General features: G+C 44.1%; 1 protein-coding gene across 5 annotated transcripts in view; it reads left to right on the top strand.

Moving 5' to 3' along the window:
* The window catches only part of PIEZO2 (piezo type mechanosensitive ion channel component 2), a 405,850-nt gene that overhangs the window by 230,429 nt on the left and 160,408 nt on the right, over positions 1-15,013 (top strand). Inside the window, exon 1 of one of the 5 annotated variants that reach the window (XM_058676953.1) lies at positions 14,260-14,451. The exons of the other annotated variants lie outside the window; for them this stretch is intronic. The gene's annotated coding sequence lies outside the window, so the exon portion shown is untranslated. Of the gene's footprint in view, positions 1-14,259; positions 14,452-15,013 lie in introns of those variants that run through there. 5 annotated transcript variants of the gene reach the window in all.

Here is a 15,013-nt window from a genome sequence, read left to right on the forward strand (position 1 = left end):
ATGTTGTTGAGTCCCAGGGGTTTCGTGTGTGCACAAGGAAGGGGCTAGCCTACAGGCTCTGGGGGAAGCAATAAGAACGAGAGTGTGGACATTACCAGCATGAACTCCTGGAGGAATCTGGCTCAGTTGAAGTGTTGAAGCATAAAGCTTTCATCCTTCAAAGAGGATGAAAATATGCAGTGGTCAAATGCATTGGCATCCAGCTCTCAATGGCCGCAACTCATTCTGGGAGTGTTTCTCATTTCTACAAATGAACGTAACAAATCTTGATGTGAAAGAATGCCTTTCCACGGCTGAGCCATAGTCCCAGAAATCAGTGATTTTGTAATAGGCCTAGAACTATTAAAACATAATTTCCCAGAATTTGAAGCAAAGGGATTCGCAAAAGAAACAATTTCCTCTGGCTCCAACATTGTTAATTTTATCTGTGCCATAAATTTTCCCACAAGGGAAATTCCCCAGCAACAGGAGCCAGCAGAGCAGCTCCTGTGGACATAGCTCAGAGAAGGGCTCCAGAACCTTCTTGCCGTATTTCTTCCCGAGTGTTGAGATGTCATACAGCAATTGCTACCACTCAATCCGGTCTCTGTGTGAATTTCAACAGTCGCGTGTTTGTAGATGTGGCTTCTTTCAAACACGACGTGTGCATTAAGTGCCTGGTAGGTTTTAAGGCTGCAGAGTCCTCTCTCGTGTGTATATCTGCCTCGGATCCCCCTTCACTCTCTTCCTGCTGTCACCCAGTGGCCTGCGTTTCCTTCGGCTGGGTTCCCTCTACTCCTCCATTCTGTTCTGCTCGGGAGTTTACTGAGCCATGATTTATATTTTTGAGAATTCTACTCTTTGTAGATATATAATTCTGTGAGTGGATACCCATGCAGTCATGTGATGACCTCTAGGCCTCTTTCTCCCTCCCCCAGTCCCTGGCCCCCATTAATCTGATTTTTTTTCTCATGGTCTCTAGCTTGCATGTGAATGGAATCATTAGAACCTGGGCATGGCATTTTGTGTAAGGTTTTTTTTACACAGCACAATGTTCTTTCATGTAAATAGAAGATCACACGTGTCGGTACTGCGTCCCTGTGCATTGCTGGGATTATCCCATAGTACAGTAGTATGTAAACCACAGCGTTCAGTCGGTCGGTTGGTGGATAACTAGTTTTAAGATGATTATGAACAGAATTACTATAAGATTTGGCATGCAGGTCTGTGGATGCATGGCGTGTGTTTGTCTCTCTTGTGTCAGAAGTGTCCTAATCAACTCTAGGGCCTTCAGTCCATGTTCTGGTCAATCTGTCTTGACGGACATCAAATGCCTGTTGAATCTATTTTCAAAAATGGAATCACACGTCAACTTCCCATAGAAGTGTATTAGCATAATTTGGTCATTATCTGCTTGCAGTGTGGGCCATGAGGCTATAATTCATGGTTTTCATTTCATAGATTCGGTTAACATGAGGCGTACCTTATTTTCAAAATCATTTTCAGGATGAACTGACATCCAACGATTATACAAATGAATGGGAATCAATGTGGGATTTCAACACAAGTATACGTTGAATAATAATCACATTAGAATTATTACTATATTCGTATGCTTGAATATTTTCTTGTGGCTAAAGATCTAAATTCTTCTATCTATTTTACCATGTGTGGTGCTTACTGTTAATTATAGCACAATAAAAAATATCATTTTTCCTGTGACCATTCACTCCCACATCCCAGGTTCTCCGCCCCAGTTCCTGGGAATGTCTATTCCACTTTCTATATTATTTGATTAACTTGGGTATAGACCATGGGGGAGTGAGATCATGGGACCCTCAGCCTTCTGTGCTTACTGCGTTTAACAGATGTTCTCTGGGACATTTATTAAATGCTTGTGATCTGGGAAGGAAGTCAAAGACGACCCAAAGCCTTAGGATTCTGCCACCTGTATGGGAGACCCGGAAGAAGTTCTGGGCTCCAGCCTTCGGATGGACTCAGCTCTGACCACTTGGAGGGTGAATCAGCAGCTGGAAGATCTTTCTCTCTGTCTCTCCTTCTTTCTGCACATCTGACTTTGCAATCAAACTAAATAAATCTTTAAAGATGCTGCTTGGGCTGGCTGCCGTTGTTCTACTAAGAGTTCAGGCCCCTACTCTCAATCAATCCAGCTTCTTGCTCGTGCACACCCTGGGAGGCGACAGATGATGGCTCCAGCACTTGGGCCCAGCCACCCTTATGGGAGACTCGAATTGAGTTCTCTATTCCCAGGTGTGTGTGTATCTTTAAAGTAAAATGAAAATATTATATTTTGAAAATATAAAAAAATGTATTATGACAAAGCTATGTATGTATTTCAAAAAGTTTTCACCATCATAAACTTAGCTTCTAACTGCAGTCCCACATTTTGAAGCACCCTTACCTAAAATTCAGATGTTGGTCCCCAGTGTGTGTACATAAAGGAACAATGTGCACCTGGCCTTGATGCCTGCCTCAGTGGGCCAGGCCCTGACTGTGCAGCTAGGATGAGGTTCTCCCTGGGGTATTGGGAGAAGTATTCCCAGGATAATAATATTGTTCCTCATCAAGAATTACAGAAGTATCAGGTGGATGAGGCAGCTGCATGGTTTGGACATTTTTCTGTTGAACAAATAACTGATAGAACATGTATCTAAGGGGCCTGACACTGTGGCCTAGCAGCTAGCATCCTCGCCTTGCACGCTCCAGGATTCCATACAGGCACTAGTTCTAATCCCAGCAGCCCCGATTCCCATCCAGCTCCCTGCTTGTGGCCTGGGAAAGCAGTCAAGGAAAACCCAAGGCCTTGGGACCCTGCACATGCGTGGGATACCCAAAAGAGCTCCTGGTTACTGGCTTTGGATTGGTGTAGCTCTGGCCATTGTGGTCACTTGGGGAGTGAATTATTAGATAGAGGATCTTTCTCTCTGTCTCTCCTCCTATATATATATATATATATATATATATATATATATATATATGACTTTGCAGTAAAAATAAATAAATCTTAAAAAAAAAAGCGTATCTAAATCTTCCAAGAATTATGGGAGTCAGGTTTCTATCAGAGAAAAGATTTACAAAGGGCCATTACATTGAACTTGAGTCAAAATGAACATATGAATTCTGAAACTACCTATCTGCAGAAAAACTATGGAAATAGTTACAAAAGTATTTGGGGATGTATATGAAAATACATACAAATACTTTTCCACCTTCTTCAAGCGCAGAGGACCAGAAATAGAAGACTCCAATAATAATGTCTGTCCCCATGCCCAGATCTGAGGGTCAGCTCTGAAAACCACACTCTACGGAAAGAAAACGCTGCTCTTGGGAGAAACCAGGCCCAGGCGGGAGCAGGCCTGGAAACTGTGAAAGTGGAAGACCCTGGATGTCTTCCTGTGTTCTTGTGTTGGATAATGCTGTAAGTGTGGTAGGAATGAAAAACAGCCCAGGAGTCTGTCAGGGGTGGTTTAAGCTTCATAGGATAGGTGATCATTTTAAAATACAGGCCATTCAACACAATGGGAATTTGTGGGTCCTTGCCAATAGCAGTTGGCACAGGAACCCATTTTTGCAGAGAAAGTGCAGCTTTGTGGCAAAACACCAGTTCATAATGACAGACATAGCTGGTTGGCCATGGTGATTGACAGAGGCAGGCAATTTTAATGACTACCGTGCTTAGAAGGAACAGAGTATAGAAGAAATAGGTTATTGAGGTAATTTGGGTTTATCTCCCTACAACAAGCAAATCCAAAGCAAGTGGAAAAAATAATGATTTCAGGGAGTAGCATTGTGGCATGCTGGCTTACACTGCCATGAGTGTCTCAAGTCCTAACTGCTCCGCTTCCGGCCCAGCGCCCTGCTGATGCACTGAGAACACAGTGGTGCTCAGAGCACACGGCAGTGCCTGTGCTGGCCTGATGCAACACCAGGCTCCTGGCTTTCACTTGACCCTCCCTGGCTGTGACAGCCATCAGCAAATGAACTAGCAGATGGAAGAGCTTTTCTCCTGTGTTTTTCCTGCTTTCTGTAACTCTGCGTTTTCTAAAGATTTGCTTATTTTTATTGGAAAGGCAGATTTACAGAGAGAAGGGTAGACAGAAAGATCTTCCATCCACTGGTTCACTGCCCATATGAACACAAACAGCCAGAACTGAGCCAATCTGAAGCCAGGAGCTATGGACAGGGTCCCAAGACTTTGGGCCAAACTCTGCTACTTTTCCAGGGCATAAGCAAGGAGCTGGGTTAGAAATTGAGCAGTTGGGGACCTGGTGCAATGGCCTAGCAGCTAAAGTCCTCTCCTTGAACACACTGGGATCCCATATGGGCGCTGGTTCTAATCCCAGCAGCTCCACTTCCCATCCAGCTCCCTGCTTGTGCCCTGGGGAAGCAGTCAAGAATGGCCCGAAGCCTTGGGACCCTGCTCCATGTGGGAGATCCGGAAGAAGTTCCTGGCTTCAGATCGGTGCTGCACCGGCAGCTGCACTCACTTGGGGCATGAATCATCGGATGGAAGATCTTCCTCTCTGTCTCTCCTTTTCTATGTATATCTGACTTTGCAATAAAAATAAACTAAATCTTAAAAAGAAAAAAAAGAAATTGAGCAGCTGGGACATGAACGATCGACCTTATGGGTCGCTGACACTTACAGAAGAGGTATTAGCCAATTGAAACATCACATTGGCCCCCAAATGCTGCCTTTCACATAAATATGTTTTTATCAAAAGTGGAGACTTCAGCAGAGAAAGCTGTGTCACACTGATTTGACCAAATAGCGGGGGAGGGGGGTAGATTATAAACGTGCACTCCTGCCCGTTGCATTGAGACAGCACACACCACTTCTATGTGTGTTTGGCAAGGATGCTGGAGCAAGCTTGAGGATCCCACTGCATAGTGCAAGGCTGTCCATGTTCAAACTGTCAAAAACATAAAAGGTTAAGGATGCCTGAGGATCTGTCCCTTATCCCAGGAGACAGTGAGACCAAAATGCTGAATGCAGCACAGGCTCCAGGAGAGGGCTCTGGGCACATCTGGGGTCACGGAGTGGAGGACAGATAACCTTAGTTGACTCTATCCAGACACACACCCAGGACACTGTCGGCACTCTCTCTACCTGGGCCGAGCTTGTTCGGTTTCACACATGGTGTGTGTATGTGAGCATTGAATCAATCTCCCACACTGCTTGGGGTATGTTTGTATTCTCTCTCACTTAGAATTTTCTTCAGATCTGAGTTTTGTTTTTCCTTCTGGATTCCTGGGACTTGACACTTTTTTCCTTGTGTCTAAGCTACCGACTTGACATGAATGGGAAAAAGCACTCATTTGCTTTTAATCCCAATTCACAATACTACCATAAATCCCAGACCTTCCTAGCATGGCAGGTGGGATTTGCTCTCTTACTCTTGGCGGCGGGGGCAGGGGAGGGGGCTTCAGTAGTCTTCATTTTGTCATTTAGGAAGCTGAGAGGTTGGGTATCTAGCTTTGTGATCACCTAATAAGACAACACTTGATGAGCCTAATGCCTGATGAGACGGTTTAGGGTCTCTTCCACCTGAACCTGCTCCTTTCAAGCCTGCTTCCTGTCATTGGCTTTCATCTTTGACCACAAGACAGAACCAATTGACCTGATGTCCCCAAGACACATAGTGCTGCTTCAAGCAACCTTCACGCACTGAGCTTGTCACCACGTGGGGGGCTACACTTGCTCACTCCCTCTGTCATTCACAGATAGATTGGCTCCCATGTTGGTCAATCCTGGCATATAAAGCACTACGCATTGTATCTTCACCCCTACTTCCAAATCAAAGATGGACTTCCAAACAAACAGACTGATGGACTTGTGACTCCTTATGAAGAACTACTATTGTAATAATATGGGGAAAATCAGTCAGTCAGGGAGTAGGAATTTGGAGAGAGGGAATCCCAGATCCTATGGAATTGTACCATAAAATTCAAAAATTAAAATAAAAAGAGCTACGGAAAAGCATATTGCTTTTCTCTGCATTGCCTGTGTGAACTCTGATAGACTTCACATATCCATTGAATGAAATCAGCAGGAACGGGATGAGACTCTCACTGCAAAGTCTGTATCATTCTTTACGCCTGCCTTCTAAGCCAGGGCTTATGAAGGCAACTCAGAGGCTACTTACTCACTGTGCACCTGACTTTGGTTTCAGCAAAATTAATTTTACATTTTTTTAGCTGTGCAGTACATCCATCCAAGCAGAGAGGGACATCTGTTACACTGCTGTGTTTAACGTGTGGTTGAAGCGTGGAGATTTCGGTTGGTTGTATTTCTCTTGCAATCCCACTCTTAATAAACTTGGTAGCTTCCCCTCTGGACAGTGTGGCCCTTGCTGTGGTTTCTGCTTTCAAGTCCATGAGGATGGACTCTGAGGGGCGTGGCTCTGACTCAGCGAACGATGTGATTTAGCTAGAACCCTCATCACACATAACAGACTCGGGAGCTCCTTTGATCTGTGATTGAGGCAGAATGGATTCTCCATTACCAACTCAGAGGAAGCAGGAGACAAGTGCTTTGAACCCCTGTTCACAGGAACAAGGATAGGGAACTAAGTTGTGGCCCTTGACAAGATGAACGTATAAAATGTATGGTCTATAAATGGGAGGGGATAGTATACAGCATGAAAAAAGAGAGGGCATGCTGTCATTTTCCCCAAGCTAGTTAAACCCGGAAGACCAAACGTTACATGAAGTATACCAGACAGAATGACAAATGTTCTCGCACTCAACGTCCGAATCAGGAGCTTGAGCGGTGGTGGTCAGAAGACACAGTGTTTCAGTTAGACAGCAGGAGTGAGTACAGTGTGATGCCTAGAATTAATAGCAATGCTTTCTATCTTTTGGAAGTGTTAAAAGAGGAAATATTTATGCTAAATAGTTTCATTTAGCCATTCCACAATGTTGACATATTAATATATCTACCATAAACACATGCGGTTTTGTCAATTAAAAAATAAAGAAGAGGACCTGCATGATGGCTCAATATCTAAATCCTTTCTTTGCAAACACCAGGACTGCCATGTCCCAACAGCCCCACCTCCTATCCAGCTCCCAGTGTATAGCCCCTTAGCTGTCTGTGGGCACTAAATGCCCCAGGACACCTGCAGAGTCCCCAGTGTCTTGGGAAAAGTGGCAGGGTGATCCCCAGCAGACACTGCGAGAGTGGACACCAGGGGTGGCCTTGACTTTTCCTGAAGTCTTGGTGTCAGCAAGTGCAGACAAAGCATAGGTTGGTTTTGATTGTGATAGAAGTCACTGATCTCAATAGTTGGACGGGACATGAGTGAAGTCATTAGAAGCAATAGTTGGTTTGACTGCTTCGTTGTCATAGGAACAATCCCGAGAAGCAGGCTGTATTGTCATTGCTTTTCAGTTTACTTTTGTTTGTTCTGTGTGTTTTGGTAGGTCAGGTAAATGTCTACCAGCCAGATCCCTAGAGGGAAATACCCAATTTGTAGCATTTGCTAGTGTCAGGGGTATAGTATTCCCCTAGGTCATCAAGTCCAAAGTTGGGATGAACAGTGCATCTTTAGCTGACTTCAGAAGAGCAGGTTGTGTAAGGACAAGCATGGAATGCTTTCCTTGGCTTTGCCTCCTGCTCTTCACTTCTGCAAATGCCCTCCACACCAGAGGACCCTGTGCCTCAGAAATGATACAAGTGAAAGCCCAGCGGGACATTGACATGCAAATAATGCTCCTGTTCCAAACAGAAATTAGCAGCTGTCTCAATGATATTTGAATTGAATCTCAATAATATTGACTATTTAAATATTCAATTAAGACTCAAATATTTGATTAATATTCAATTTTAAATATTCAATTAATATTTAGTTAAATACTATTAAATATTCAACATATTCGAGCAGAGTTTTAACTTTAAATCACGCACAAATCCAGCACTAATGCAAAATGTAATTTGGTGTTGAAAAAGGTCAGCATTTAATGGCTGTTTTAGTGTGGAAGAGGTTCTAACTTCACAGAAATAAGCTCAATGTTTATTTCCTCTAATGGATTATTAAGCATGGAATCTCATGATTTGAATATCAAAAGTGATTCTCAACACATTATCTTTCTTTCCTGAGTTTCCATTAATTGTAAATATATTAGTCTTACTATATTTGACTTGCTATAGGAGATCAGATATTAAACAAAAGGACAGGCTCCACGGGACAGGAGTTGGGCTGGCATCAGAGATGCCAGAGTCTCCACTGGGTTCAATGCCCAGCTCCAGCCACTCGCAAGCTTCCCACCTAATGCAGGTGTGAGTAATGGCTCAAGTAGTTGAGTGCCTGTTACCCATGTTTGTTGTGGGGTGTGAGCAAGATCACACCAGACAAGTCTAGGATATGTTAAGGAGACTTTATTAACCAAGCTTGGTGATAACAGGGCCCACCAGAAATTAGCAAGTGACAAGTCCATATGGCAATCCAACCTGAATGGAAACCCCGGAGAGGAACAATTGGTCATTACCCTGAAGCCCATCTGTTAAACTGAAGACCTATGTCCCAGCTTCCCCAGCAACATAAGTTAGTCTAAGAGACATGCAGTAACAACCTAGACATATTTATAAAGCCGTAGACATTCACCTTGCCCTGGCTTTGCCCATACTCCACTACTGCTAGGCCTCACCTCTCCTGGAAATCTTGAAAGTACACATATTAGAATACATTAACATCTTCATTGTCCCACACAAGCAGTGAACATAAGGTGAGGCATACAGACGTATAGGAGCCATGCTCAGGGACTACCTGTCCTTGGAGTCTGTCTGTGGGAAGCCAGAGAGCAAGCAGGTATTAGAGAAACCAGGAGCTGGAGTGCTAGAGCGAGGCAAGCACATGACCAAGAGAGCAAGCCCCTCCCTATTCTGGGCCTTGGTGGGGGCTGGTGAGGGTAGCAGTCATGCAACACCCAATATTGACCTTCTCAGGTTCCAGGTGATGATAGGTGAGCATCGCAGGTGGGCGGAAAGGAGTATGTGTATGGAATGAACTAGCAGATGAAAGATACCGCTCTCTTCCTCCCTTTCTCCCCTCCTCTCTTCCTTCCATATTCTCTTCCTCTCAAATAAATATTTAAAAATAAAATTTGATCTTTTATGTATTTGAAAGGTGGCTACAAACGGTGGCAAAGGCTGGGGCTTGGCTAAGTCACAAGAGCATTAGCAGGGAACTGAGTTAGAAGCAGGGCAGCCCGAAGCAGAACAGGCCCTGGGACACGGAACACAGGTGGTGAATTCATCAGCTCGACACAAATGTGGCTCAATAAATAAAACATTTTTAAAAAAGAAAAAGTAGACCAAGTGTACAGACCTTGGGTGAAACTGGCAGGAAACCATGTAAAATCATCTTAATGTTCTTTCTTGTTTACACAAAGTTCATTTGATCTTTTAATCATATTTTGAAATTCGCTTGGAGTTGACATTTCCACCAACCTTGAGCCAAAGAATTGGCATCACCCCTACAGGATTTACATACTTGGGGAGTTTCTTTTGTGAACTTCTGAAAAAGGCTGGCTCTTGTATTCACAAGGGGTATTCCTTTCAGCCATATCTTAAACCCAACACTTCGCTTCCCTCCTGGTCCTTCCTAAATCACACTACTTTCCTAGTTTGGATTCTCATAGTAAAAAAAAAAAAAAAAAAAAAAAAAAAAAAAAAAAATGAAATTTCGAATTTGGGAAAGCACAGAGAAACCATTTATGTAAAATAAAAAGAGGAAGACATTGTTACAGGTATCCGTATTCATGGGTGTAGAATAGGTTACTCTTTCACTCACACACATGTATTGTGTCATGGTGTCTCCCAGGATGCTTTTGGCATCATTTAATCTGTCCATTCTCCTCCTTATAATATGTCTGTTACACTTCATTTCCGGTTTCCTCAACTCCCTGTTACCTAACACAATCACGCTCTGAATAAATCAGATTAATGTGATTATAACAAGGTTGGAAAGGTGTTTCTTGGCTATTAAAAAAATATGATGTTTACAGTATAGTATATGTCTTGTTTATAAAAAAAAACCAAGCTTACATCCCTGAAAAAACAGCACACATTAGGTTAACATTTTGTGGGAAAATTGATCTAAGTGATTTCTGTAAACAGGGCTTTTATGTAAAACCTGGCTAGCCTGTTTGCAAACATAGAATTGGAATAGAATTAAATTATTGGTAAGTACCCTGAAATGGATACATATAAATATTTCAGAAAGCCCTGTATGTGTATTTACTCTAAGCTATGTGTTGCCTAGGAATAATCTGATTTACTCTATTGAATTCAATGAACAAATGTGAAAAAAAAAACCCTCTCGTATCTACCCACTTCATCATGATGTCTGTCAACACAAGTTCCGCAAGGTTTCTGTTTGAACCTGTGCAGCGAGGCACCCTGGCACAGCACACTGCAAGTTAGCCCACTTCATTCCCACTGCAGGGCTCCGAGTCTGCTAATCGTGTTCCTTTAGTTCTAAATCCTTCCACTGTGTATGAATATGTGAATGCTTTCAAAAAGTCTTTACTTTTCAACCAACAACGGAAAGGGTTCTCTTTTCCCCTCATCCTATTTTTTTGTCTTTTTAATGACAGCTGATACCTGCCAACCACCTGTCTCTCTTCTCAGAAATGTCTAGTTCTTTCCCTGTTGACTCCTAACATTACTAGAGGCAGAACAAAAGCCAAATATATAGAAAAGGCTCTGTGTGCGTGTTATTTGCTAATTATCCATCCATCTCTGTTAAAAACCTTAACTAATGAGCGTTTGCTTACTGAGGCTTATGCGCACAGCTCTGCAGAATGTCCGTGGTGTTTGCTGAAACTTTTAAGAAGTGATTTTGTAGTTTAAGAAGCGACAAGGAGAAAGGGCTAATTCCAATTAGTTGTTTTACTGAAGAACTTTTTAAGTATTTTACCATAGTAATCTGTGTTGTGAATTTCTGATACTTATTTGGTTAAAGGGGATTTTTGTCTTTTGCCTTTTAAACACACATGAGGCAAATGCCTTTGTTAAACGCGCAACACCTTTGAGAACTGGTGTCCTGATGAGTGTAAACACTGAACTAAACCACAGAGGAGGGGACTTTCCTGGTAAGAAGGGCTTCCAGTGACACAGCACTGAAATTATGATCTGATTACTGTACCGATTCTTTATTATATTTCCAAAAGCCCTGTTGCTTCTGCAAAGGCAGCACTATGAATGCCCTGCTTTGTTAACTCAGCAACTTGAGTAGAAGTTAATAGTTTAGCACCTCTGTGGCGGAACGGTTACATTCCGACAGGGTCTCAGCCCGATTCTGATGGGGAGCTGAATTCTAGCACAGTCAGTGATGGTTCCTGCAAACTACATTCACTCATTCCCTTTAATATAAAGGGCTCTCGTGGGACCCAGAAACACAAAGCTGAGACTGTGGCCTCAAAGTGGCTCTTTGCAATTGGGGAGGCTAACGCAGTCCACAGGTGGGAGAGGCTCAGGCTGCCGTCGCCCAGTGCCCTCTGTTGTGGCGCAACAGCAGTGGAGGCTCCGCGGAGGCTCCCGTCACCTTCCCCCGCTGTCTCTTTTCCTCTCAACTCAGCTTGCTTGGTGCCTTTAGAAAGACGCCACAGTCCGTTTGTTTTTCAGGCAAGAGCTGTAACAATCTATTGCCAAGAATTCCACACAAGGAGTTCCAGCCGGGACTCCCAATCTCAGCCCCGGGCAAGAGCGTTCACCCAAGTCTGGCCTTCTTGTCTGGCCCCATCTCCTTCTCATTCTACTGATGTTCATTCATTTGCTGTGTTCCGCCAAGTCAGACTTTGATGTATAAAAAGAACATCTGTACTTATTTCATGACATCATCAGTCACATCTCATTTTTTAAAATTTAGGGTAGATGAAGCTCTTTTATTTGAATTTTCTTTGCCTTTCCCCCAAGTGAAAGGAATTTGCCATCTTTTATTATTGTTGTTGTTATTATTATTATTATTATTACTACTGGAAAGTCACATATAGAGAAAGGAGAGCTACAGAAGATCTTCTGTCAACTGATTCACTCCCCAAGTGGCCACAAAGGCTGGAGCTCAATCGATCCGAAGCCAGGAGTCTCTTCCAGGTCCCCCACGTGGGTGCAGGGTCCCAAGGCTTTGGGCCGTCCTTGACTGCTTTCCCAGGCTACAAGCAGGGAGCTGGATGGGAAGCAGAGCCACCAGGATTAGAACCCATGTCCGTATGAGATTCTACAGTGTGTAAGGCGAGGACTTTAGCTGCTAGGCTACTGCGCTCTGGGCCTGAGTTTGCTATCCTTTAAAACCTTTGACACACAGTGTTTAAGAATTCAAAGCCATTTGTTAAAAAACAAAAAAAAAAAAAAGAAGAAGCTTACACAACACAGTCCTTCCTTCAGACTAATTGCTTTATTATTATTATTGATTTGAAAAGAGTAGAGACAGGCAAAGTTAGACACTGTGCAAACGGCTGGCATGGCCAGGGCTGTCCTGGCTGAAGCCAGGAGCCCGGAACCCTGTGCAGACCTCCCCATGGGAGGAAACTAGAATTGAAGAAGAACCAGTTCTGAGCCCAGGCTCTCTAACGTGCATTGTGGGCATTCTAACCAACATCTGAACGGGTTTTTCTGCAGACCAATTTAAAAAAAAAAAAAAGAAAGAAAGAAATTTGACTAATCCAAAGATTCAATTCTAGAAAATCCTTGACTAGAATACCCTTAATTCAACTGAGACTTAACTTCCACAGACTATATTATAGTCATGGAGTTGTTAAGTCTATACTCTCATCCCTTAACAACGATGGTCTGTAACAATTGTTCATTGTTTGTAAAAATGTCAGTGATTATTAAATGAGCAGATCAGTTTCATCAGTTCAGATGATAGTGTTTATCGTAATATATTACGTATGTGAAGAATTTCGTCTGCTGCCTGCCAAGAAACCCCGAGCGGTTCAAGGGCCCAAGGACTTCGGCCATGTTCCACTGCTGTCTCAGGTGCCTTAGCGGGGAGCTGGGTCAAAAATGGAGCCAGACACTTGAGCAGGCACCGTTAGGAGATGTCAGTACTGTAGGTGGTCGCTTAACCTGCAATGCCACAATGACAACGGCCTCCTCTATCCCCACTAACGTCACAACCAGTTGATCGAAAGTGCTCACACCAAATTCATTCTTAATCCCTTTCCTGATTTTTGGGGGGAAATATCCTCCTAGGGACATGATTGCTATGCGTGCCTAAGGTTTGCTTCCTGTCTTCAAAAAAGTCCTATCTTAAAATTGTCTTCAAAATTCAACCCTCCTGTGAAGTTCCTGTCTAAATGTTTCCACGGACAAGTTCATCTTCGCCACAAATTTCAATACAGGTTGAGAAGCCCTAATCCCAAAGTCTGAACTCAAAGATTCCAAAATCTGAATCCTTCTGAATGCTAACTTAGTGCTGCAACTGGAAAATCCCACACAGTTAGACTCACTTTCTTGTAAAAAAAAAAAAAAAAAAAAAAAAGATTTAAATTGTTGCTAAAATATGTCTTCCGGCTGTGTGTAGAAGGTGTAAACAAACATCCGTGGGTTTCGCTTTTCCACGGGGTTATTTCTGAACATATCTCAGGAAAACACAAATATTCAGAAATCTGAAAAAAAGAAAAAGGTGTGAAACACTTTTTTCTTTAAAGATGTATTTATTTCTATTACAAAGACAGATATACAGAGAGGAGGAGAGACAGAGAGGAAGATCTTCCATCCGCTGAGTCACTCCCCAGGCGGCTGCAAAGGCCGGAACTGTGCCCATCCGGACTGAACCTGCGCCCATATGGGATCCCAGGGCGAGCAAGGCAAGGTCTTTAGCCACGAGGCTACCGTGCTGGGCCAGAAGCACTTTCAAGCGAAGCACTTGAATAAGGAACGTTTAACCGTGCCAGCACACAAGTCTGACACAATTACCAGGCTCTTCCCTCTTCCACCCATTTCATCTTCCTAAGTCTGCATCTGTTGTCTTCGTTTCTCATGGGTGCTTTCTTGCTGAAGCTCATTCCTTACGATGCGGGAGAGCAGAGGCCTTGCAGCCACCACGGGTCCTGCGGCTTGCAGCCACCACGGGTCCTGCGGCTTGCAGCCACGGGGACTGCGTCCTGCGGCTTGCAGCCACCACGGGTCCTGCGGCTTGCAGCCACGGGGACTGCACCCTGCGGCCGGCCTGGCTTTAGGCCCGCACGTTGACGCAGCACTCGCTCGGTGGCATTCTGGGTAATGGTCTAAGATGGCGGGCTGCGGCTGCGCCGTGCGCGGAGTGATGGGAGGAGCCAGCCAGGGCCTAGTAAACTCTGTTGTCTTCCACTCGGGGCGGAGTGAGCTTAGCCAGGACACATTCTGCCGAGGTGCTGCGTGCTGGCCAGCCGTGCTGGCAGCTCAATATATCGCGTCCTATCCCCAACTTGATTGCTTTTGGATGTTTCTCAAAGTCACAGATGGTGCGTGTATCACCTTTCCAGACAGAGCCCCCCTCCTCTCCCAGCCGAGGCCTTTCTCTCCACCCCATCCTTCAGCCTGCACCGTCTGCTCTACTCTATTCCTTTTAGATCCCACTTCTTTTTTTTTTTTTAAAGACTATTTTTATTGGAAAGTCAGATGTACAGAGAGGAGGAGAGACAGAGAAGATCTTCGTGCATTGATCCACTCCCCAAGTGGCCACAATGGCGAGAGCTGCGCTGACCCAAAGCCGGGAGCCAGGAGCTCTTCCGGGTCGTCTACGCGGGTGCAGGGTCTCAAGGCTTCGGGCCGTCCTCGACTGCCTTCCCAGGTCACAGGCAGGGAGCTGGATGGGAAGTGGGGCTACAGGGATTAGAACAGGTGCCCATATGGGACCCGGTGTGTTCAAGGAGAGAACTTTAGCCACTAAGCTACCATGCTGGGCCCAAAATCCCAGTTCTAACAATGAATGCTATGTTAGAGTCCAAATGATCTAAGTGTCAGTGGACGCCGCTGTTCTCAAAGCATATGCCTGAGAGGAAGCATGTGTTTATATTTTACACA

This window comes from Ochotona princeps, chromosome 18, assembly GCF_030435755.1.
Source record: "Ochotona princeps isolate mOchPri1 chromosome 18, mOchPri1.hap1, whole genome shotgun sequence".
Lineage (NCBI taxonomy): Eukaryota > Metazoa > Chordata > Mammalia > Lagomorpha > Ochotonidae > Ochotona > Ochotona princeps.